This window comes from Mesocricetus auratus, unplaced genomic scaffold (assembly GCF_017639785.1).
Source record: "Mesocricetus auratus isolate SY011 unplaced genomic scaffold, BCM_Maur_2.0 Super-Scaffold_100008, whole genome shotgun sequence".
Classification (NCBI taxonomy): domain Eukaryota; kingdom Metazoa; phylum Chordata; class Mammalia; order Rodentia; family Cricetidae; genus Mesocricetus; species Mesocricetus auratus.
In genome coordinates, this window is record NW_024429192.1 from 31,619,200 (window position 1) to 31,645,306 (window position 26,107).

General features: G+C 35.2%; 1 long non-coding RNA gene across 2 annotated transcripts in view; it reads left to right on the plus strand.

Annotated features, from left to right (window-relative positions):
- Positions 1 to 2,509: 2,509 nt before the first annotated feature.
- The window catches only part of LOC110342151, a 34,589-nt gene continuing 10,991 nt past the window's right edge, over positions 2,510 to 26,107 (plus strand). Inside the window, exons 1-2 of one of the 2 annotated variants that reach the window (XR_005878891.1) lie at positions 2,510 to 2,823; positions 12,473 to 12,517. This is a non-coding gene — a long non-coding RNA (uncharacterized LOC110342151). The remainder of the gene's footprint in view (positions 2,824 to 12,472; positions 12,518 to 26,107) is intronic. The other variant, XR_002384159.2, reaches the window with a different exon arrangement.

Below are 26,107 nucleotides of genomic sequence, written 5' to 3' on the forward strand. Positions count from 1 at the left end.
ACTGGCTCGTTCGATGGATTTTAGAAAGCCTTCTAGGGTTTTAGACTTGACTGCAGTCCCATGTTCTTTAAGTAACTTTTTTAGTTGATACTGTAATGATTCTAGCTTCCTGGAACTATTCCCCATAGTTTCTTAACCCCGTCCACTTACCTCGCTTTCACGATCTCAGTGGGACCTCCAATTGTCACGTCTGCTGCTCGGCCTGTGTCCGAGAATGTGCGGAGGGTGTCGGGGATTGTCAACACAGAGACTCATTCAACGATATAAAGAAAACTTTAAGCAGGCTCCAAAAAGGTTCAAGAAAACCTCCTAAGAAAAGCTCCCACCAGAGAAGCTTCTGCTCTCTCCTCTACCCTGGCTGGTTCTGCTCTGACACCAGAGGTGGATGTGTGTGGGTTTTTGAAGGTGCGGTTAGTCTTTGGACAAGGTCGAGGTCAGGGTGGTTTCTGTGGGAAGGCCTTTTCCAGGAATTTATTGTATCGTTTTTAGTAAACATGTTTTTGCTAAACATTGTCTTACAGCTGCCTACTCCCAGGCAGAAGGGGAAGTGGGTCTCTGCTCAAGGTCTGGTGTTCCCACACTGGTACTCCCCTGATTCATGTCTAAAATCCATATATGAGTGAGTACATACCATGTTTCTCTTTTTGTGACTGGGTTATCTTACTGAGTACAGTTTCTTCTAGTGTAATCCATTTGCCTGCAAATTTCAAGATTCCATTGTTTTTTTCCGCTGAAGAGTACTCCATTGTATAAGTGTACCACATTTTCTCTATCCACTCTTCAGTTGAGGGGCATCTAGGTTGCTCCCATATTCTAGCTATTACAAATACTGCTATGAACATAGTGGAACAGACGTCCTTGTATGAATGTGCATCTTTTGGGTATATGCCTAAGAGCAGAATTGCTGAGTCATGTGGTAGACTGATTTGGATCACTTTTTAAACAAAAACAATAGATTCATGAAAACTTTACTTGTCTTTACCATAGACTGATAGTGCCTGAATATGTTTTCTTAGTATTTCATATATCTATTCATGTGGGAGAGATTGCATTAAAAATATGTCTTCCAGTGTCTAGACCTGATCATCATGTCTCCTGAGCTAATTGGGGGAAGGAGTTAAGAGAAAGAGAATGGGAGAAGAAGAGGTGAGAGGAGGACATGAGGGAACAGGAAGAATAGAGGACAGCAAGAAAAGAGATTCCTTAATAGAGCCTTTATAGGTTTAAAGAGAATTCTGGCACAAGGGAAATGTCCAGAGATCTAGAAGGATGACACCAACTAACAATCAGAACAATAGTGGAGATGCTACCTTAAATGTTCTTCCCCATAATGAGACTGATGAGTACCTTATATGCCATCCTGTATATTTTATCTAGTGGCTGATGGAAGCAGAAGCAGACACCCACAGTTAAACACTGGGCTGAACTTGATTCCCATTTCAGAGAGGGAGGAGTGATGAGCAAAAGGATAAAGACCAGGCTGGAGAAACCCACAGCTGACCTGAACAAGGGAGAGCTCATGGACTCCAGATTGAATGCTGGCAAACCAGCATAGAACTGATCCAGACCTCCTGAATGTGAATGTCAGTTAGGAGTCTTGGGCAATCTATGGGGTCTCTGGCAGTGGATCAGTATTTATCTCTAGTATACAAATGGACTTTGGAAGCCCACTCCACACAGAGGAATACTCTCTCAGCCTAGACACACTGGAGAAGGCCTACGTTCTGCTCCATACTGTATGACAGACTTTGAAAATTCACCATGGAAGACTTCACTCTCCATGGGGAGCATAAAGGGAATGTGATAGGGGCTAGTGGGGGGCAAGGGAGGATGGAAGGGAGAGGGAACTGTGATTGGCATGTAAAACAAGCTTGTTTCTAATTTAAATAAGAAAAATAATCATAAAAAACACCACACAACTGATTAAGTATATCACCAGAAAATATTCATAGAGGCTAGTGGAAATATCTGACTATATTTATCTCCAATTTTATTCCATTAATTTCTTTTACACATACTGGACTAATTATAAGCTTCTTTTGGAGTCATTAGGTCAGACTTTAAACAAAATGGTATATTTATATCTGCCATCAATAAGCCACCCTGAACAGATAAACTCTGAGATAATTATCAATTTATTTTCATCTCTGTATTCTGGTCTTTTATGAAGAGGTTTGAAGTTATTTATTACGAAAGCCAAGAAAAGTTTTTAGCTAAGTTAGAATGCTCAAGTTATGTCTGAGGAAATAAAAGCAATGAGTTTTAAGATCAGGATTACTGGTAAGAACATAAGGGTGTGTCTGATTTGAAGTTCTTCCAAGTTGATTATCCATGGATCTTTGCATTTCAAAGCAGTACTTAGAGTCCATGTTCATCGAACATGAATAGTCAATAGTTTTAGAATTATTGACAGCAAAATTCAAATTATAGCATTTTACAAATACATCAGAATTTTGTAATGAAAAATAAAGCACTAGGAGTTCCCAGTCTTGTTCTGTGCAAAGCTGTGTATAAGACTGCACTCCCATTCCTAAGGTCCCTAGGTCTTGTAGATTACAGCTTTTAGCCTGTACTCTATAGCTTTTATCTTTTTCTCTATCCTTCTGCAAGTCTCACAGCTTCTCATCCTCTTGCCAATGTCTTTGGAAAACCATTTTAAAGAATTTGAGCCTGAGAAGGATTTAAAGCCTGCATGCTGGGAGGTTTGGAGATAAGAGCAAAGCTCCTAGATTATTGGAGTCTGCAATAGAAGGCATGTGGCGAATGCACCCAGTGTTTACTGAGAAATTAGCTTAATTCAAAAAGAAAGTCTTTTGCTTTCAGGTAAGAACTGTTTATTATGTATTTATTTTCTTGTTTTGTGCTCGATACACACACGACACTGTCTTTTACTAAGATGGAAAATTAACATTCTGATTAATACATTTTGAGTAATCCTTTCCAGATACTTGTTTCTCATTTAAAATCCTGCTTGTTTACTTTCAACACCAATTAACTGACAATCACTAAAATAAGTAAAATGTATGAGATTCAGAGCAAATTAGTTGTCTACCCATTGAAAGTAGTTGTCAAGATGAAGGCAAAACTCTTTTAAAATGCTCTTAAATATAGAAGTAATATGAGTATAATATTTTCTACTACATTTGGATTAAAATCAAAATTCTGTTATTGATGATGTGTTAATATGAGGATTAGAGGTAATTTTAAAGATGCTATGATGTTGTAAATACTGTTTTCTGAGAATTACATGATATAATTCAGGTATGTTTCACCTAAACATTCATCTTTGTCTTGGACATGTCATCCCCAATGCCATTTTGCTCTAGCCTCTCATCTATGTACCTCATAGCCTGACCATGTCAAGTTCCTGCTTCTCTCAGAATTCAAGAGAAGTGATGGTCATACAGGAGTCTATAGTAGAAATGAATTATTGGTGATTTTCAAGTAAGTTTTTTACATGTCCAAACATGTAGAGTACAGGTTTTCAGAGTATGACCTGATGACTATGGATTTCCTCAGGGTCCATTGTCATGTCCCCCTTGTCTTTTCTGCTTTTGTTAATTAGTATGCTCTCTCTCTGCCTTTTGGTTTGTGTGGATAAAGCTTTGTCTATATTGTAGATTTTCTCAAAGCACCAACTCTCTGATTCAATGATTCTTTGTACTTTATTATCTCTTGGTGTCTACTTCTTGGGGAAGAGTTTCCTTCTTTTTCTTCTAGAGCTTTTAGTTGTGTTATTAATTCTCTAGTGTGGCTATTCTCCAGTTTCTTCATGTGGGCACTTAGTGCTATGAACTTTCGCCTTAGCACTGCTTTCAACGTGTCCCATAAGTTTGGGTATGTTGTGACATCATTCTCATTAAATTCTAGGAAGTCTTTAATTTCCTTTTTTAATTCTTTCTTAACCCAGGTATGGTGCAACTGCACATTGTTCAATTTACAAGAGTTTTTTTGAATTCTGCAATTTATGTTGTTGCTGAGTTCTAACTTTAATGCATGGTGGTCTGAAAAGATACAGGGGGTTATTCCAATTTTTTGGTATCTCTGGAGGTTTGCTATGTTGCTGAGTATTTTGTTGATTTTAGAGAATGTTCCATGTGGAGCTGAGAAGAAGGTATATTCATATGTGTTTGGATGGAATGTTGTACAGATGTCTGTTAAACACAATTGGGTCATAACTTCTATTAGTTCCTTTGCTTCTTTGTTAAGTTTCTGTCTGGTGGTCCTATCTAGTGGTGAGAGTGGAGTGTTGAAGTCTCCCACTATAAGTGTCTGAAGTTGAGATATGCATTTTAGTAATGTTTCCTTTACCAATACCAATGTGGTTGCCTTTGTATTTAGCGCATAGATGTTCCAAATTGAGACTTCATCTTAGTTGATTTCTCCTGTGATGAGTATTAAATGACCTCCTTCATCCCTTTTGATTGGTTTTATTTTAAAATCTAAATTGTTATATATTATGATTGCTACCCCCACTTGTTTCTTGGGTCCATTTGATTGGAAAATCTTTTTCCAAACCTTAACTTTGAGGTTACGTCTGCCTTAAATCTGAGGTTTGTTTCTTGTTTGAAGCAGAAGGATGGATTCTGTCTTTGTATCCCTTCTGTTAGCCTATGTCTTTTTTACAGGTAAGTTAAAACCATTGACATTGAGGGATATTAAAGACCATTTATTCTTTTTTGTTTTGGATTTGTTGGTGGTGTTATTGTGTGTGGATTCCCCCTCCCACTTTTTCTTTTGGTATATGGTAAAGTAGGATTATTTATTACCTATGCTTTTGTTAGTGTAGTTATATTTGTTGGGTTGGAGTTTTCTTCCAGTTCTCTATGTAGGAGTGGATTTGTGGGTATGTATTGTTCAAATCTTGTTATGTCATGGAATATCTTGCTTGCTCCACCTACAGTAATTGAAAACTTTGCTGGGTACAGTAGGTTGGGCTGGCATCCATGTTCACTTAATGTTTGTAGAACATTTATCCTGGATCTTCTGGCCTTCATACTTTCCATTGAAAAGTCAGGTATACTTTGGATAGGTCTGTCTTTATATGTTACTTGGCCTTTTTCTTTTGCTGTTATTAATATTTTCTCTTTATTCTGTAGGTTTAGTGTTTTAATTGTTATGTGGTGAGGGAACTTCTTTTTTGCAGACTGGTTTATTTAGGGTTTTGCTAGCTTCTTGTACTTTCATAGGTGGGGGAAGTTGGGAGATGGGGCCCTGAGCATTGCCCACACTTACCTCAAGCAGAGGGTGGGAGGCAGAGGTGGACTGCTTTATGATGTTTTAAGTCTTTCCAGTTATTCATTTAGCAGTATGGAAGTGTCAATTTGTCTAGGTATTTAATTATGTGAGATTATTAAATTCTTCTTCCTGCATAAGATTAAGAGTATATTCTGTGGCCAACTCATAGTGTTACACTTTTCTAATTCTGTGAGTTCATACAAATAATATACAGGATTTTTATCCCTTTATTTCACAGTAGTTGTTGTGCATAGCTTGTTCCCTTTAAAATATCTCAAAAATAATTGTTAATAATATTGTTTTCTTTCTTTCTATATTTATCTTTTATATTTTAAAAATATTTATTTATTTATTTGGTTTATGTAGGTGTGTGTTTTGCCTATATGTATGTCTGCACTTATAGATACTTCAGGAGGCTAGAGGAGAACTTCAGATCTGAAACTGGAGTTACAGACACTTGTCAGCCATCATGTGGTTGACAGGAACTGAACACAAGTACTATGGAAAGAGCAGCAAGTGTTCCTACGTGCTCAGACATATTTACAACCAAAAATCTTCTTTTCTGTTCTTTTTTTTCAGGCAGTACAAATGATGTTATCTTTATTTTCAATTTCTAAATGTATTGTATCTGTAATATACACTCATGTGTACATCGAAGCATATGCATGTATATAAATTTCCTTTTCGCCTAAAAAATTTGAGAAAAGAGTGACCTTCTAAAATGTGGTCTGTCTGATTTGATTTTTCCCTCATCATGATTAAATATGTTAGATGCATAAAAATCACTTCCAAATTCTTTTTATCATCATCTCCTACTGTTATTGAAGACATATTCTTTTCTTATATGTCCTGATTACATTTTCCTCTCCCTCTACTATTTCCAATTCCTCCATACATCCCATCCTACCCAGATTTCCTCCTTTTTTGAGTGTTATTAGACAAGAATACACCTTTAAGAGATAACAGCAAAACTAAGAAAACAGTAAAATGAGACAAAACAAACAAAGCATAACTTTGAAGTTGGTCAATGCAAACCAACAGAAGGAAAGACCTCCAGAGAAAGCACAAGAATCAGAGACCCACACATTCACACACTCAGGAGTCCCATAAAAATACAAAACTGAAAATGTAATATATGTGCACAGGACCTGTGCAGACCCATACCAGCCCTGCGTATGCTGCCTCAGTCAGTCCCTGTGAGCTCACATGAGCCTTGCTTAGTTAATTTAGATGAACCAGTAGTCCTAGTATCCTCCATCCTTTATGCTCACATACTCTTTCAGCATTTTCTTCTGCAAGGAGTTCCATGAGCTCTGAGGGTAGGGATTTGATGGACATATCCCATGTAGAGCTCAAGATTTCAAGGTGTCTCTTTCTCTGCATGATGTTTAGCTGTGGGTCTCTGTATTTGTGTTTAGCTATGGGTTTCTGTATTTGTTCCCATCTGCTGGATGATGGGCTAATCTATTAATAGGAGGGATTTATAATTTCTGTAACAGAAATTTTCATGATGGGAGACCTTGTGAAAGAACATAGCAGTTGCTTGACATCAACAGACTTGACATTTATGGAAGAAATAGGTTTCTGTGCATGGTAAGGTCGTAAGTCTTTTGACATACCCCAAAATCCTATGTTTTGTTGCATTTCCTGGCAGGATGTGTACAAACATGTTTTACTACAGTTTGAACACCTTGGCCACAGGCCAAATAAACAATTTTCCTTACAGAATTTACTTAAGGAAGTCAATCTAAATAGCTGACTTCAGTCAGAGTGATCACCATGAAAGTTGCATCTCCAGAGTTTCCTGTTCCGTTTGTAGGTAGCTTCACAAAAGAATATTCTTTTCTACATAATCTGATTATTGCTCATGTATCCCAAGTGAAAAGTCTCATGCGTATCATGATTTTTGTGAACTTCCTCAATCTTATTGACTGACACATTATAGGTCGAAATACATTTGGAAGAAACAGAAGTTACAGTGTTTAGTTAAAGTCACCTGGTACATAGACATCTGTGTGAAGATTCTTATGTACATATTCATTCCCAGTTTGGATGTACAGTGTATATTACTGTTCAGTATTCTCTTTTCAGCATTTAAAATCATATCCCCTTTCTATCAAGTCATCAGAAATAATTTTGTGTAGAAACATGTGTCTATCTGTGCTCTGGATTTTTTGGATGTTTTGTAAGGTTTCCTAGGCTAAAAGCTTGATATCCATTGTGCCAATGTGAAGGTGATATGAATAATCCTATTCTCAATCTTTGGTTCCCTGTCTTGCCATTTGTTTCCTCTCTCTTTGGTGCTATTAGAGAGACCTAAGGAATGAAATTTACTGATCTTAGACTATAACTTCAGAAATTATGAACTAAGAAACCTCTTCATTGTAAACTAACTAACTTTAAGTATTCATTAGTAAAGAAAACTAATATAACAATAAATAATATTTTCAATGATTAACAGTTTTTAATTTGCAATGTTTGATGATTTTTCACCAATTCTTTCCCCAGAAATTTGTGATTTAATTTTCACCTGATCTCTTGATTATTATTGTTTATTAGTTAGTTTTTTAAACATATAGAAGCAAATTTAAAGAAATTACAGTGGAACATACAGTATTCACTGGGTTTCCTGCCTGTGAATAATTATCATTTTCTTAAGGATATCAACATAGTTCAACATTTTAAGTGGCCAGACTTAATATATTTAATTAAAAAGGTAATTGGAAATATAGATTTGCAAATATCATCACTGTCAATGTCTTTTTTCAGTTTGCCGCAGATAATTTTGAAAGTTTTTGGTTAGTTTGAAAATTTCCTCAGGATGACATTCTACTCTCAAGGGTAAAAGGTTTTTTTCCATCTGTTAAAAAATTTCTAGAGGACTACTTCAGATTTTATCATGAGCACTCTTTTTCATAATGACAAAGGCATATCTTGGGAAATCTCCCAATAGTTATCAGATGAAATTCTAAGTTTCAGCAATGAGCGATTTTTATTGAGAATTAATAGAAATCTAGAGTGAAAAACATAAAAGGGAAGACAACCTCTTACTGTCCTGTAGACAAAAAATATTCAGCCCTACAAAAGCACAGATTCTCCTCCATAGAATGATAAATCAAACTCAAAGTCTGGGATCTATTTCACTGTTAGTTTTATTGGTCTATTTTCCTGAATCATATATCAATACTAAAAGTTCAATCTCCCTCTCTCTCTCTCTCTCTCTCTTCTCTCTTTCTCTCTCTTTGATTTGTAGTGATCTTATTAACTTATTAAGCAATTTTCAAAATCTATGTGCCCAGGAAAAAGAAATCCTAGAAAAGCTTACTGTGAGTTGAAAATCATGGCAGGGTATGAAGAAAAGAAATACATAGATACATAGACAAACAGAGATAGATAGATAGATAGATAGATAGATAGATAGATAGATAGAGCTTCCAGTCACTTATTCACAGGAGATCTGATCTGACTTTACTGCAACACAGGGTTACTCTACCCACAGTGACATCTAAAGTAAATGTGATTTTGTGTCCGAGTAACTTATCCTTGACAACACATTTGAAAAGACCCTGCAGAAAACTACTGTCAGATTTAATTCAAGCCAGACAATTTGAGTAAAGATCACTTGCTGATGTGTGACTTCTAATCAGTTTAGCCTTTAGTGAGAAATGGAGGCCCAGTCCATGCTTCTGCCAAGCTGAGACATCATCATGAGAGGCATGATGAACTTGCAGAATCATGCTCCATCCTCTGGGTCTCATTCTTTCATCTCTTGGAAAGAATCCCCAACTCTGCTGATCCTCTCTTAACCTACTTCCGGTTCCTGTTCAATGTCACCAGGTTTGTCATTAGCTAGACTTAAATTTCCTTAGGTGCTGAATTGTAATGCCTAAAATGGTGATATATAAATGAAAGTTGGCTTTTCATGGTCAATAAAACTATATAAAACAAGCAATGTAACAAAAAAAAACTATTGCTGAGAAAGTGAAGTAAAATATTCAATAGGTAGATTGGTAGATTGGGGAAGTGAGGAGAAACATATAAAAGCAGAATTTGTCACAGTTATTGCTATACTGATACAGGAAGATATTTGTACACATAACAACACACACATACCAACACACATGCACACACATGCGCATGCACACACACACACACACACACACACAGACTCACACACCATATTCACACATAGACACATACACACTTTAACTTTGTATTTCCTGGAGTTGTTTTTCCAGGACTATGTCATAAGGATTAAGGAAGTGGACAGGTTGTCTCCTTTGAATACTAAGCCTGATGCTTTATCGTAAAGTAAACTCCAGCCCACCTACTTTGCAGGAATATGTGGGAGGCAGTCTCTTCTCTATATTGGCAGGTGGTAAATTGTGTGGGCAGATGCGTGGCTGTTTAATTTTCTTTCTGGGAATTTGCTGTTGTAGTGACCTCTGATACATGTTATTCTTGCTATTCTGGGGAACCAATTATTACTAACCAAAGACTTCCTTCAAAATTGCCTGTATAACATTGGGTTGTCAAAAACATTTGAGAAGTCATTTATGTGGTTATTGTTTCTATTATTTCATGAATTGTAAATAAAGATGATCAGATTTCTCTCATATTTACACTGACATTATGCTATTAAAATATACATAAGAGATTTTTTTAGCAACATGAAATGAAAAGGAGCTCAAAATTAATGTTCAGCTTTAGGATTAGCTTTTAAGGAACTATGTTTCTGTGTCTGTCTCTCTTTCTGTCTCTCTGTCTCTGTCTGTCTCTGTGTCTCTGTCTCTGTCTCTGTCTCTGTCTCTGTCTCTGTCTCTCTCTCTCTCTCTCTCTCCCGATTGCTAGGTAACTTGACATTTAATGTCAATTAAATAGTTTTGTTTTAAAAACCTACTGTGTTTGGGTGTGAAAATAAGGGGCTTTTAAGCAACCATGGTTGCAGAGATTTCTTGTCTTACAGTGACCGTAGTAACAAGAGCAGACCCTCTCTGTAGACAGCTTCACTGTGGCCTTCTCTACATGAAGATTGAGACACCATCAAAGAGCTGTCTCACTTAAACTTATCTCTGGAAGGCTATTTACACCTGTCTGAAACTTGGATGCCCTATTTTCTCTCTTTGAACTCATAGCCTGGTGGCCAACAGAGCAAAAGGAAAAGGGAGAACCCCACACTTGAACCTATCTAATATTGAGGATTAATGATGTAATCTCTTGCAGACTTAATGAGAAGAGATGGTTACCAGTATCTGTCTGGGCATGATTCATCTTATGCTTTGCTTGAAAGGCAGATAGTTGGTCTGCTGTTTTTCTTGGAACTAAGTTATGCATTCAAAAAGTTATGTGCTTTTGAAATCTATGCAACTTTGGTATCTTCTTGACAATCATTATTCTGGGGAGTATCAGCCTATTGTGTTTAAATTAATTTATCTAAAGACGTAATAATTATGATAAGGATCAGGTCATTTTAATTAAGTATTGTCTTTGGTCTATGATTGTGTTTGTGAATTAGGTTGAAACAGAAATGTATTTCTTTAATTTCTTAGACAGATAAAGAAATACTAAATTGGCCTGAATGTATAAACCGACTTTAACTGCTATGGAAAAGCATAAGTTACAAAGCTCAGAACATACAGACTGACTTGTCATGTGAAAGTGATATTGTACCAAGTCAATACAATATAGTTACTCTATTGCAAAAATACACTCCTCTGTCTAAAACACACAGACTGTAGCAACACATGATGATAAGCATATCTCTTACATTCTAAGATACTATAAATTCTTTTGTTGTTGTTGTTAAGATTTTATTTTATTTTTTAAACTTTTTCAAACTTAATCATTTGGTATTTCACATCATGCACCAATTCCCACTCATCTCTCAGTCCTGCCACATCTTACTTCCATCCTTGTAATCTCTACTGCCAAAAGTTAATAAACAAACAAACAAACAAACAAAAGTCTCGTTGAACCCCTGGGAAACAAACTTCTCCTCTAACAACCACAATTGCTCTGTGTGTATACCATTCTACTCCTCTGTCTTTCACACATCTATATCATATATTTCTTTGGTTTGTTGTTGTTGTTGTTATGGTAGCCTTGGAAGCAACAGTGTGTCAAGAAGTATACCCTTTTGCCAAATCAGCCTGAACTTGTGAATATTTATTACAACTGAGTTGAGCACCGCCATTCAGGTCTCTTTGTTCTCTCACATGGTAGTTCTCTCAACTATATGACATCATGTCTTTTCTGCCACTAAGGACTATACCCTCAACAAGTGAGACAAAAATTCTTTGTCCCATTAGTTGCTCTTTTTTAGATACTTGGTCACAGCAATGAGAAAAGAAAATCTAATACTGAGAATATCATCTGTCAGTGCCATGCATTCCCTTGTGTAATCTCATGTTTGATCATATACATTAATACCATTTACCTTATTAATATATTCATTACAAAGTGTCTTACCTTTATTTTTCATTTCTTCTCTTTTCATTAGCCTGCACGTATTTAAAATGAAAAAATAATAAAAAGGCAAATATTGGAGAATACTGTATATTAGCTATTCGTACATTCAACATTTCTAGAAACCAGGGATTTTGTTTTAATGCTTCTTTTGCAAATGTTAGACTAAAATTAAATTACTGTTTAAGAACAGATCTAGAATTTCTTAAAGATATAAAAGTAGCTTAAGGTCAAAGTGTTAAGAAGGGCACAGTACACATCATATATAATTGATTTCAAACAAATGACTATCAGAGTGTCCAAGTTCCTAAGTATTTTTCTGTTGAGACCAATATATAGCTTTTCTCTTCTTGAAAGGAATTTTGGAAATATCTTTGAAGCAATTTTATTCATTGTACATGGTGTGAGGTTTCATAAAGACAATTACTATGAAGTGTATCATGTATACTGACTATACCAGCTCTCATAGTTTTCTTCTCCCCTCTACATTTCTGCTATTTCTTTTTTTTGGTTCCTATATTTTCTATCTATCTATCTATCTATCTATCTATCTATCTATCTATCTATCTATCTATCTTTCTATCTATCTATCTATCATCATCATGCTCATCCTCAGCTATCTCTATATCTAATATGTTGCTTATTATGACTTTATCTCCCTATTAAAATATAGGATCCACCAAAAAGAAATCATGTGCTATTTACTTTTCTTTCAAATCTGGTTTCTTATGCTTATGATGAAGATGTCCTGATGCATCTATTTTTCCAGACAATGATATGAGTTCCAGTTAACTTTGACAAATGAAAATACCTGGTAAGTATTATCTAGTGCTTGACATGGCATGTGTTTCATTGTTTTAGAGTCTCTTTTTTTATTTACAATGTTACTTTCTGAGGAGATTCACATTTTGAGCCAATACATACTTAATATCCTACATTATACAGTCCATGTTTGCTGAGCTGAGTAGAATTTTCTGAGGGAAATATTGTATTGTTATATTCTGCTAGGATACTGACAGTGTAGGAAAATAGTCTACTATTGTTCTTTTAAAACTGATTTAAACTTCTCCAATAAATAAACCTCACACATCAAGGTAGACTTAATGTTTCTCTGACATAAAAATTCTAAGATATTGTTATAAAAATGTAAAAATAAAATGATGTTTCTTCTTTTTCTCTTTGCCAGAATTTCTCTTTTTGCAGACTCTGAAGTCATAGACCTAAATACTTTTTATGGAGCCTAATATAATAACCCTTGTACACTTTGAATAAAACATGATGCTAGACTGTGTATTACTGATTTACATAGAATAGTTATTTATCCATTACAGAGTTATCTCCCTAATTTAAACAACATAAGTTTTATTGACATTTATTTTTATTTAAAATAAACCTTAGAGGAAACACATTTTCTCAAAAATAAAATTTAGAGGCAATATAAAGAAATCTCATTTTTATTTCAAGGAACAAGAAAACAACTAAATAGATGTTAGTAGGTGATGAACCCAGCCAGATACATGTTTAAAATTCATGATATTAATGCGAAAGGGGAATGGAGGTTGTGAGGATAGCATTTGGCCAGTAATTCATTAAGAAACTATGGTTACTTGACCTATGATACACATATGAGATTTCTAAAGCTCCAAGAGCATAGTGTGGGGCTGTAGGTGTGGCCTAGTGGTAGAGTGATTGCATAATTTTTATGACAACCATGAATCGAATCCATTCCCCAGATTATCAAAACAAGAATAACAACAACAAAATAAAATGACACTCTGCTTGACTTAATCAGCTAACAATAGAGGTATTGGTGGTGAACATGTAAAAAGATACTATGATGGTCGAATGACAATGTAAAGTAATGAATTATTTGCTAAAGATTAACAATATTGCCCACTTAACTGTATCTTATATAAGTACTTTATTTGCTGTTATGTAAAGGTAATAAGAGCACACATAATTTGACAAGCAAATTGTTACAAAGCTATGGAAATAACTCAGCTAGTAAAGTGCACATGTGAAAATGTGAGGGCTAAAAAATAATAGAAAAATGAAAATGTGAAGGTTAATTTAAATCCCCAGAATCTGAGTAATAACCGTGGCATGGAGATTTACATTGCAATTTCAGGACTGGGAGAGACAGGCAGAGCCCTGGGGTTCTCCGGCCAGTAAGTCAATCTATGCCACTTGACAAGCGTAAGACCAGTGAAGATCATGTCCCAACAAGCAAGGAAGATAGTGTCTGAGAATGATGAATAAATATGATCTATTTTTTCCATGTTTGTGCACAGAATTTCCTGAATACAAATATACACACAAAATGTAAATGATTTGTCTGGTGAAAGAGTCAAATAATAGAAAAAGGAGAGGCAGGGCTCAAGTATCCCAATGCCTTCTACATCTGATTACTGAAGTCTTTAGAGTGAGAATACAGTCTGTGGTGATGGTTGGGGGTATTATACAAAAAAATTTCACTGAATGTATACATGCATAACATTTGTTTTCTTTTCTACAATGTGTCCAGCAGAATCCATAGGAAGACTGGTGGCAAGAAGCATCTTTCCTTGTCCTTAGAAGAAATACTTTTAGAAAGGATAGGATTCAAAGTTTTCTAAATCTTAGAGGTCATGTAACCCAAGAAAAGGTCCTGTTTAACTTTAGAAATGTTAGGAAAATCATTTTGTACTTGAGTACAGTTTAGTCTTATTCAAATTCTTTCCTTTTGCAATATTTTTATTAATTATTTTATAATTTTGTGCAGTCAGTAAGGTTTTCATTGCTGTGATAAAGATCATGAGAGAAAAGATAGAGAGGAAGGAGTTTATTTCAGTTTACAGTTGAAGAAGTCTTGAAGGGAGGGCAAGGCAAGAACTCACAACATGAACCTAAAGGCATAAACTGAAGCAGTCTGTGTCATAGAAGAATGCTGCTTCCTGGACTGTTCCTAGGTTTGCTCCACCTGATTTCCTGTATATTCCAGAATCTCTGGTTAGTGATGGCACCCACCACACTGGACTGGGCCCTTCCACATCAATCATTCATAAAGAAAAGGTACCACAGTTTTGCATACAGGACAATATTACAGGATTATTTTCTTAGTCGAGTTTCCCTCTCCTCCGATGACTATACTCTGTGTCAAGCTGCCAAAGTATGTAAGTAAATAAATAAATAAGTAGAGAGGTAAATAAGGCCAGCAACACAATATATCCACATTCTCTTTCCTTGGGGGATCATGGAATAGCTTGAGGTACACAGGACACAGGAGTGGCAGGAACTCAGATTAGGTAACATTTGGTTCCAAGTTGATAATCTCTATGTCCATTAGAAGTGTCCAGCCAAGCACATCCACAGTCAGTGCCACAGCAGGACATACCTATAGCCAGACCCAGGCATGGATCACAACAGTGTCATGTTCTGTGTCCTTTAGGGATGCCATCAGAAGCAGCAGGCAAGTCCATGATATGGGGAGGGAGCAGCAGATATGTGGTCTCCCTGCAAGGGATCACAGTAGCCCATTATGAGGGAACCACCAGCCTGACACCTGGGGAAGAGGATGAAGCAATGTTACCTGAGAACAATGTAAATTGGATTTGGAAATCCAGTGGTACTTTTTTGCTATGTAATTTCCTTATGAATATTTTCTAGCTGATAATTTTGCAAAAGTATACTTAGTTATAACTGAGGTGATAAGTTCAATGAGTAAATGAAATTTTATTTGTACTAGCTATCAGAAGAATAACTCTACAAATAAGTATATGTTCTCCAGATATCTTAAATAATTATTTGCTATTTTGAAAGTAAATATACATGACTTAAGTATACTATAAATAATTTTAAAATGTAGAATCAAATGATTTATTAATATAGTTATTTCTTCTATATATGCATTAAATACATTGGTGTTTAAAAGGGCATATATAATGAATAATTTGTGACTTCTAATCCTCTTTCATGAAACGTTTAAGTGTTACCTTCCTTATAAGTCATCCCTCTATATTTTCCTCTGATACATTAAATCACCATCCTCTTCTATCAAGCCTGACCTGTGAATGTGTGTGTATATACACAAACATATGTATATAAGTATGTATGTTTGTATGTATGTTTAGTGCGTGTTTTTAACTTTTAAGATTACAGTCCACACTCACTATGTTATGATCTTCAGTTTTACATTATATATAGCTGTTTTATATATATAAGTATATATATAAGTTATATAGCTATATAACTATATATTAGTTGTATAGCTAAATGCATAACATCCGGATAAAGCGAGGTTATAAACTATTGTAATAATTTTCTTGGAAAATGGGAACAATAACAATGACTGTCATTGTGGATTAATTTTGTTTAATTTCTTGAAATTTAAATTGACAATAATGACAGCTAAGAGATCAAAACACATAGGAAATTAATTCTTGTCAAAATATAATCATCTTTTTACTTGACAAATTATATAAAAAGATATGAGTATATGTAAACTTCCTATATTTTCAGGGAGGTCATTATTATTATTATTATTATTATTATTTTGGTTTTATGAGACAGAGTTTCTCTGTATTGTTTTGGAGGCTGTCTGTCCAGCCTGGCCTTGAAGTCACAGAGATCTGCCTGCCTCTGCCTCCCCAGTGCTGGGATTAAAGATGTGTGCCACCACCGCCCGACAGGAGGTCATTATTTTTATTACAGATTCTCTCATAATCTAGGCTGGCCTCAAAATCAATATATAGCAAAAGATTACTTTGAACACCTTATTATTTTTGGAATTATTGTTGATTCTTTTTATCCTACTAATATTGAGGAAAAATCAGAATATATGTACAGTCTGGCAGACAAAACTATTAACAGCTTAATAAAGCAACTAATTCATATTTTCAGAAAAAGTTAATTAAATAAGAGATAACTTACTCCCCTATGACAATGTATTCAAGGATACTTTCCACTTTCTCTTCTAAGAGGTACAATGTGGCTGGATTTATATTGAGGTCTTTCTTTCACCAGAACAAGGAAAGAAATTCCTTTATAGAGAGAGTCATTGTGGGGTTAACAAGAAACCTAGCACTAGGGAAATTAACAGGAATCTACAAGGATCAACCCAGTTAAGAATTGAAGCAATAGTGGAAAAGGTCCCTTAGCTACCTACCATTCCCCTATAATAAGATTGATGACTATTTTAATTGCCCTCATCCAGTAACTTATGGAAGCAGATGTGGAGAACCACAGCCAAGCACTGGGCCGAGTTACTGGAATCCAGTTGTAGAGAGATTGGAATGATAATATGAGCAAAGGAGTCAGGAACATGCTGGGGAGATCCACAGAGACAGTTGACCTGAGCAAGTGGGAGCCAGCTGTCTCTAGACTGAGAGCTGGGGAATCTACATGGGACTAAAATAGACCCAGTGAATGTGAATGACTATATGGGGGGGGCTTGGACAGCTTATGGGGCCACTAGCAGTAGAACCATTATTTATCCATAGTGCATGAACTGGCTTTTTGGAGCCCATTCCCTATGGAGGGATACCTTGCATATCCTGGATGCAGGAGAGGACCTTGGTCCTGCCCCAAATGATGTGATGGACTTTAATTTTCTCATGGCAGTCCTAGCCCTTGCTGAGGAGTAGATGGGGGAATTGGGTGGGAGAGAGTGGGTAAGTGGGAGGAAGGGAGTGAGGGGGAACTGGGATTGGTTGTAAAATAAGAATTTTTAAAAATAAATATAAAACAGAAAAAGAGATAACGTACTAGATGTGAAGCTATCATTTTACAAATCCTAGTTTTCAAACATTAGGAAATGAATGGAGACCTCAAGCAAAATGCATAGTGAACGGATAGGAGCTTCAAGAGGGTCTTACAAAGTGATTTACTAATTTTCTGGAAAGAAAGACCCAGTGAACAAAATAACCCTGGCATTTTATCCAAGAGCCTTACTACAATTAATGTCCAAATCTAGACCTAATTTACGCTTTTACACATCCAGCATTTTAAAAGTAATCTAAATTGAACAGTTGTCATAATCAGAATTTTGATCTAACAAATGTCCCCAAGGTTCCACCCACAGTCAATTCTTGTAGGGCTTTCCCATGGGTTTGGGTTGTTTCCTGAGGTGGGAGGGGCAGAGAGTATATTTTAGGTCAACATTCAAGCACAACAACACTTCTATATTAAGTAATATAATGAGACATCTTTACAGAATTTGGATGTTTTATTTATTTTATCACTGAGAGTATATTTAGTATTTTTCTTAAAGGAAATTCTAGGTGAATATTTTTCAGCTGATGTAAAAAGTCCAAGTCTAGGCCTTTATTCATCATCATCCATTTTCTTTCTCAATATATATGCTCATATTTAGTGTGTCCATGAAGTTAAGTTAGTGATGATTTTACTAAAATACAACCCCAACTTTACCAAAAGTCTTTCTTTATAGAATCATAAAAAAGCAAACATCTCATTAAAGAAACATGGAATTATACAAAATATGATACAATAATCATGATAAAATTTTTCCCTTTAATGTATTACTACACATTTACATGTTATCAACTCCAACATTATATACTACCTTGTTCTCCATATGAATTAATATTTTAGTTGATTCTTACACTTTTTATAATGTATTTTTATTTGTGTATGAATCCTATGCAAATATATTGAAAATTTCTCCCTTTCTCATAATTCTCTGAACAATGAAACTATGCATCCAAGATGTTCCAAATGTTTTTAGTTTATCTGTAATATTTTCCCAAGGAAGTCCATAATTTTATTTTGCTTTCCACATAGAGAGACAGAGCCTTGTAATGAGTTAGAAAAATTACGTTAATCCTAGAACCTTTACTGAGGAGAAAATTGCTCCATAACAGCACTGTGTGTCTTCTTCCTGGGTAAGGATTGTCCCCAAAATCTCCAGGTCAGCCTGGCTTTTATTAATGTTTAGTATCCTGGGCATGACTGCTTTCTGTCAACAATGAATACTGAGAAAGGCAGTGTGGGCTAATCCCTATTACATTTAATTCAGGCTTATGATGAAATTTTAGTCCCAAACAGCTATGGAACATTTTTCACACTCAAATAAACCATAAGCTTTGAGATTTAGGGCCTATGATTAAGATAAGCTTTTACCTGATAGTCTGCCGAGAAAGGATTGGCCTCAGAACATTAATGTAATTTAATGAGAGCAGCAATATACAATTGCTAATCAATCCTACTTTCAAAGGCAGAGATTTTGGCTTCTAACCAGATGCTAAGCCTCTGCAGTGTTACCTGTGTTGGTGGTAGAAACTTCCTTATATTTATTCTAGAATCATCTTTCCCTATGTTTATTTGTAAGAGACCAATTTCAAGATAATCATGTGAATAATAGTACCAAGTATAGATGAATAAACTAATTGCATTTCAAACAGCAAGACCCAACTGCATTGTGCCTCTCAGAAATCCAATTAATATATTAAAACATAAATTTCTTATAAGTAAAATAGTCTCAAAATAGGCATCAAACTAACATGACAAAGGAAAGATAAATTGTTGGTAGTAATATAAAACAAATTAATTTCATTCTAAAGACTATCATAAAAACAAGAAAATATTTCAAAAATGATAAACATATGCATTCTTCTAAAGATAAAATTTTAGCCATTAATGTGTTTATCAATAGAACATCAAATTTCATAAAACAAATATTAAATTGGAGAGGAAAAATAAATGTACAATGTTATTGAAGACTTCTATATTTTTAGTAGTCAATATAAGAAGTAAAAAGAAAAATAACATTAAAGTAGAAGAATTTACCAACTTTAATCACTCTATGCCCCACCAAAGGAGAGAAAATATTCACTATTTTTTTGCATAATACATTCTCCATAAAGAAATAAATTCATGATGGGGACCAGCAAAAAACTGTCATCAACGGAGTCTGTCCGAAGAATGCTAGAAGTGAGGAAAGTAAAAAATTTTCATTTCTTCAGTATAGCAGTGAAACACATATAATACAATGGTTTGATTCTTAGATATCAGGCTTATATAATATTAAAGAATTGTCGCTTTAAATTCAGTGCAATAAAGTATAACAGGCAAAATCTAAAGAAAGGAAGCACCCACCTTTAAAACTCTATGAAAGCTTAAAGAAGGATTTGTTTGTTTATTTTCCTGTAATTTATCATATGAGTCAGGTGTGGTTGCTCATGCCTTTAATCCCAGCACTCAGGAGACAGATGCAGGCAGATCTACATGAGTTCAAGGTCAGTCTGGTCTACAGAGCAACTTCCAGGACATCCAATGCTACAAAGAGAAACCCTGTCTCGAAAACAAAGAAACAAGGAAAACAAAATATTGTCTCATGCACACATAAGCTTGATTTTGAAAATCCAATGACAGTGTGATAATTGAAGACATAATTGAATATCTAGATTGTGCATAAGTATGCTCATTGGAAATCTGTTACTGTAACAAAAAAATCATGGAAGTTTGTGAAGACACATGTGAATCTAAAGTCACTGGTGCTCTTATTTTCATTGTATTGTATAATTTGAAGTAAGAGTTTGATACATTTCCAGCAAAGATAAACTTTCATATGGTTGATTAAATAACAGGACACTGCACGGAAAACTGTTAATTGAACATAATGGCAGCTACTTGGATAAGGTGCGTTACTTCCCTCACACCCAGCTGACCTGGAGCTTACACAAATGGACAGTTACTTTCAGCAATCCAGTATTTTCTTAGATGTGACTCTAAAGGAATCTCTGTGCCTATTGAGCAAGTTTGCATGGATTTTAAATCTGATTTTATTTAGAATTCAGTTTTTGCTTCAGGTACATCCACATAAGAACTTCATTTGACCATGGCCTATAAAGTAAATCTCCCTAATCACAAAGGAAAGCAACATGTGTTGACAACTATGCTATTTTGAGGTAGTAACAACCCTGGGTGCCTGCCACATTCTGACACTCAAGCTGCAATAGTTCTTACCACATTTTCCCTGTGTGGGATTCACAGGCGACACAAGGATACATATATTTTGTAGGAGTTGTGCACTCAACTGTGACATGAATCCCCACCCTTCACATACACTTTTTCTTTTCAGATCAAAAGCCCAAAGCATTAACAACTGACCTGTATTTGCTGGAAACATCCTGTCTTTTCAGGATTAGTGCGAATTTGCAGAAAGCATCACAGCCTGGCTGCAGGCAGTTGGGCTCCTGTCTAGCTTCTGATTTTTGTCCCTCTCCACATAACTGAAATTGGAATCATTTTCTCAGATAAGCCATTTATTCTTTGTTTCAATTTTGGGTTGGGATCTAAATTCTGTGTGTTTTATTTCTAATGTGCTTCTGGATTTACAAATGAATTGAATTGCTAAGCCTTTAAAATGATTTCATTCCTCCCAAGACATCTGGCTTCTGCCTATTAGCAAGACTGTTTTTCATATGGTATTGAATTCTCAGGTGTTACTTCAGTCATCATCAGGAGCAATATCTCATTAAAGATAGCTGAAAATTGAATGATTAAAAAGCTGACCCCTCTGTTGACAGTAAGAGGACCCATCCAAGGGAGAATACTGGTGGCAAATAACCTCTATCTAATTGGAATTAAGGTCCATTCAGAAGTAGAATATTCTTCCTGGCACTGGAAACCTACCTTGCTTCCTGTAGTTACTCAGATCAAGGATCTTAGAAAAGAATCTACTACTGTCACTTTGCTAGATCAGCATAATTTCTTATTATATTGTATCATCATCACCATCATCATCATTATTACTACTACTACTATTGGTATTTCTAGACAGGGTTTCTCTGTGCTTTGGAGACTGTCCTGGAACTGGCTTTTGTAGACCAGGTTGTCTTGAACCCACAAGAGATCCACCTGCCTCTGCCCCCGGAGTGCTGGGATTAAAGGCGTGTGCCACCAACGCCCGGCTGAGTATTATTCTTATACCCACAGAGAAGATAGCTACCGCCAAAGCCACTCATGGAGATCATCTCAGAAAAGCACAATTGGACACAATTCAAAGAGCAACCTGTACTGGGAGAAAAACCAGGATGGATACATTTAAATCACAGCTCTGTCATCTACTGCGTAAGGAACAGCTTGGAAGAGGAGGTAGAAAGTGTATTAGTCAGCATGCCATGAAGCTTGCTGTGAAACAGTCTCTCCTAGAAACGGCTTCATAAATAAGATGGGAGCCATGGCGGTATCAGTGGAACTGCTAAGTGGAAGGGGCAAATGTCTGTGAGGTTCCACTCCTAGACAAAGAACAACAGGCGATTAATGACTGCTGGCAGGAGCATTCATTCACCTTTCTCAGGGATTTACACACTTTGAAGAACTGTCCATATTTCTGATTTTATTTAGTTGCTTTGTCCCCTTTGATTTGTGAGATCCTACTGGCTACTTAAATCACCTCATCTAGATAATTTTATTTTTGTGCTTGTGGCAGGTGGGGTGGGTGTTTGCAAAGGATTTCTCTGTGCAGACTTGGCTGTATGTGGACTCTATAGACAAGGCTGGCATTGAACGCATAGAGATTCCCATTCCTCTGCCTCTTATGTGTTGGGATTAAGAGCGTCACTGGCTGGCTAATGTCTTCATTTTATTACCAGGAATTTATTTCTTTCCCCTGTGTTTAACTCTTTACTGAAATCTTTTCACAGTATCATGGGAAAGGAGATAAAAGAAGCTTTTATGCCCACAGTTCTGAAGGTGGCAGATGATATGATTTTTAATGTCAACTATTTTAAAAATGAGTTCATTCTTCTATATGTTTATAAATGAAGAATAAATTTCAACAGGAATATTCCTTTGAAATGAAATTATTCATTTCCTGTTACATTTTAATTTTTCCTTATTATAAATGGGTTTTCAAAATTTTCAAATTATTGTTGTTTCATTTTAAAAACAATTACCAAATTGAAAGGCTGTAGACAAGTTTTAAGAAGAACACAATTTTAATCTTATCTGAAATTAGCATAATCACAAAAACTACTATAAGTCAACTCATCATACATTCATTAATGGCATAATATACATTTGCTTAAAGAAATTCAAAGTTATGTTTACACAAAAGCATTAATTCACTGTGTCACTGAAAAAATAATTTCAAGTATTAAAACACTGGAAAGATGAGTTATAAAGAATAACAAAATTCCCAACCTTTATAGTTTAATGATATAGCTTGAAAAAGGAGCCCAAGCTATTCAAATTTAATTCTTTAAAATACCAGAGATATTGTGCACAAAAAGAATTTTCCACAGTCATTAAACAGAGGAGTTTGGAATATATATATATATATAATTTATTATTTATTGAGTCTAGCAGTAGTTATGAAGCTTGGCCATTCCATTATGCAAAAATTCTACCCAAGGAAATGAAAAGTAATAACCTTCCAAAGTAATGAAGGCTTTTTGAATTAGGTTTACATTAATCAAAGAAAAGCTAAACAAAATTTAAAGGCACTCTATCATTGTTTGCTAAAACAATAAAATTACCTGATCCCGCAGTCATTAACAGGTTTGAAATTTTTGCTCAGAATTAATGTCATTCTGTTGGGATGTAATTAGAAAAGTTTCCAACTTTTGAATTATTCTTCAACTGAGAATTTTATTTTATAAATATTCTGTTAGAAATTGGACTGTGGTAAGTATAAACTAATGAATATTTAGACTAAGTATCAGGTCACTATTATTTAATTATACATTGTTATCAAATGCCGTTACCCTGTGCTTAGAAGGAAGGACCTTTACTTCCAAATTCAGGCATGTGGAGCTACTGTGATCATTATTTGATTGGTCAGAAACAAAAGATATCATAGTTGAAAATTTAGATTTATTTCTATTATTTTCCATTTTTTATTTTTTGACTTCATTTTATTTTTCAACCACAGTTCTCCCTCCCATCCCTCTTCCCACCTCCAGTTGCCTCCTCCCAACTTCCCTCACCTCCCCCCATCCCACCCCAAGTTCATTCCTCTTCACGTGTAAGGGCTCCCATAAGGGTACAACACAGTCTGGTACAATAGGTAGGGATAGGACCCGTCCCATCTCCCATGCATTAAGGCTGAGCATGGCATGCTACCGTAGGAAATGGGCTCCAATAAGCAAGCTCATGTACCAGTACCAGGTTTGTATCCTGGTCCTACTGCTACTGAGCATGGCATCTCACTTCTATTTCTCTAACAAATGTGATATTTGTTATGGTGAGGAAGGCTGAGTTGAGAAACAATGGAAAGACAAGTTGACTTATGTGCCTCTAGTTTGAGCCCTGAGGAAACTGAGGAAAAGGACTGACAATTCAAAGTGATCCTGGACTAAGTAGTGTTTGCAGCACAATCTGAAACTCAGAGACTTTCCATGGAAAAGATATTCACTGTCCCTTCTTCAGGAAATGGGGGGGCATATGTCCATACAAGATGTCTGTTTTAGTGTTTCTTCTGTAACATAGACCACAATTAAACAGCAGAGACAACTACTCAGAATTATTGTTGTATGACAAGAATTAGGATATAGGGAATCAATAGTATTATTGTATACATGTGATTGGTTTATTTTACATAGGAGAAGCAATGTGAATTCAGATAATTATTATTAAATATGAATATTACAAAAACGTACTTGTTTAGATATACATTTTAAATATCTTCTCTATGTTATATGATACTTGGCTAATGGTATAGCATGTCCTAAAGTTGTATTTTTCCGTAAAGGATATTCTCAGGTAAATATATAAGTAAACATTATGGTATTGATGCCGGACTAACCAAACACAATTTGTTATAAGCACATACACTTAAAATAAGTAATACTTCAATACATTCCAAGCAAAATGTTAATTGGACAACAACAGATGTTTGCACTTGGAAGTATACTTTCTATGGAGGACTACAAACATATTAGAGTGGGTTGCAGCAAAGGGAAGTTTTTAATATAAGAAGAAGTCCATTAGCTATCTTAAGACAAAGATCACTGTATTTACAAATAATCACAGAAATTTATACACAAAGTCTTGTCTTTCAGAATGGTGTAGATTTGGGGGAATTATTTAAATAGTTCCTGTAATAGGCATTGCTATTGGAGAACTCCATAGACCTTTTTTCCTAGACTTCTATGTTCATTGTTGTATTTGGAGTAAGTGACTCTGATGAATTAAGAGAATTTATGGTTCTTTATGTCTGTCTTTTAGTCTGGATATCTCTTTTATTGACTGTTAGCTGACAGTATTTTCTCTTAAGTGATGTCGATTCAGTTATTAATATGTGGAATTATGTTATGCTACATGCTTAATTTATAGAATTTAAAATTGATTATCATAGGTTATATTAGAATCAGAAAATATTCTTTACTTTATTTGGAGCATTCTAGTCATGTTTATATAAACTCTTAGTCTCGTATATTTCCAGAATGTAGTTGCTGAAGCTATTTACTATGGCTACCATTTTATTTATGTTAAATAATACATGAGGGGACTATATGAATACTTATCTTCATTCATATTTATTGTTTTCATATATATTTATGTGTGCTTATATAAATATATGTCTATTTATCCTTAATGACAGAAGAATATACTAAGATTATCTATAGTATTGGATTATACATTTGTAGCAATGAGAGAACAGAAGTAAGCTAATCTTTTGCCACATATACATGTCTCTTATCATAGGATAAGTCTTGAAGTAGCCATTTGGGATGCATTAGTAGCTGGTAATTGTATTCTTCCCTCAGAAGAGCAAGATGCAATGGTGACTGATGTAATTGCCTATACTCATTTTTTTTTACAATTACTGACAAATTAAAGTATAAAAAGATTTTTTCAATACATAGCATTATTGGCCTTTTGTTAGCCATAATATTCAATTTTTATTACTCAAAGGCAATTTCAAATCAACAGAAGAAGAAGTGCTGGGCATGTATTCTGGAGACTTTAAAATTTAAGACCTCACTTCTCTTTAAAGCGCAGGCAATATAGGTGATTTCTATATTTGAAGTCATAGTCAGTTCAACATAAGCTTCAAATTTGTACAGAGCTGACCCCAAATAATGATGTTGTTAACAACAACTTCATGCTTTATGGGGTTTGGAGAAAAACGAAAAGTTGGATCGATCTGCTTTCATCAGATTTTGGGCCCTGTAGGCATCCTTGAAAGACGTGCTTTGTCCCAGTGTAGGAAGAATGTGGGATTGAAGAGGAAAAGAGAGAGACCTTCCTCATCCTTTATAATATAGGGCCTTTGAAAGTGAGTCAGTGAGGCAGAAACCTCATTGTCTCCCTGTGATTCAGGTCTTGGAACAAGCAATCAAAAACGGTAAGTACCAAAGTTGCTTTCAAAAGATAGATTAAAATATCAACAATTCAGGAAAATCAACAAATATGGAAAATGAAATTTCAGTGCTAAAACCATGGCCATCTAACTATGCTG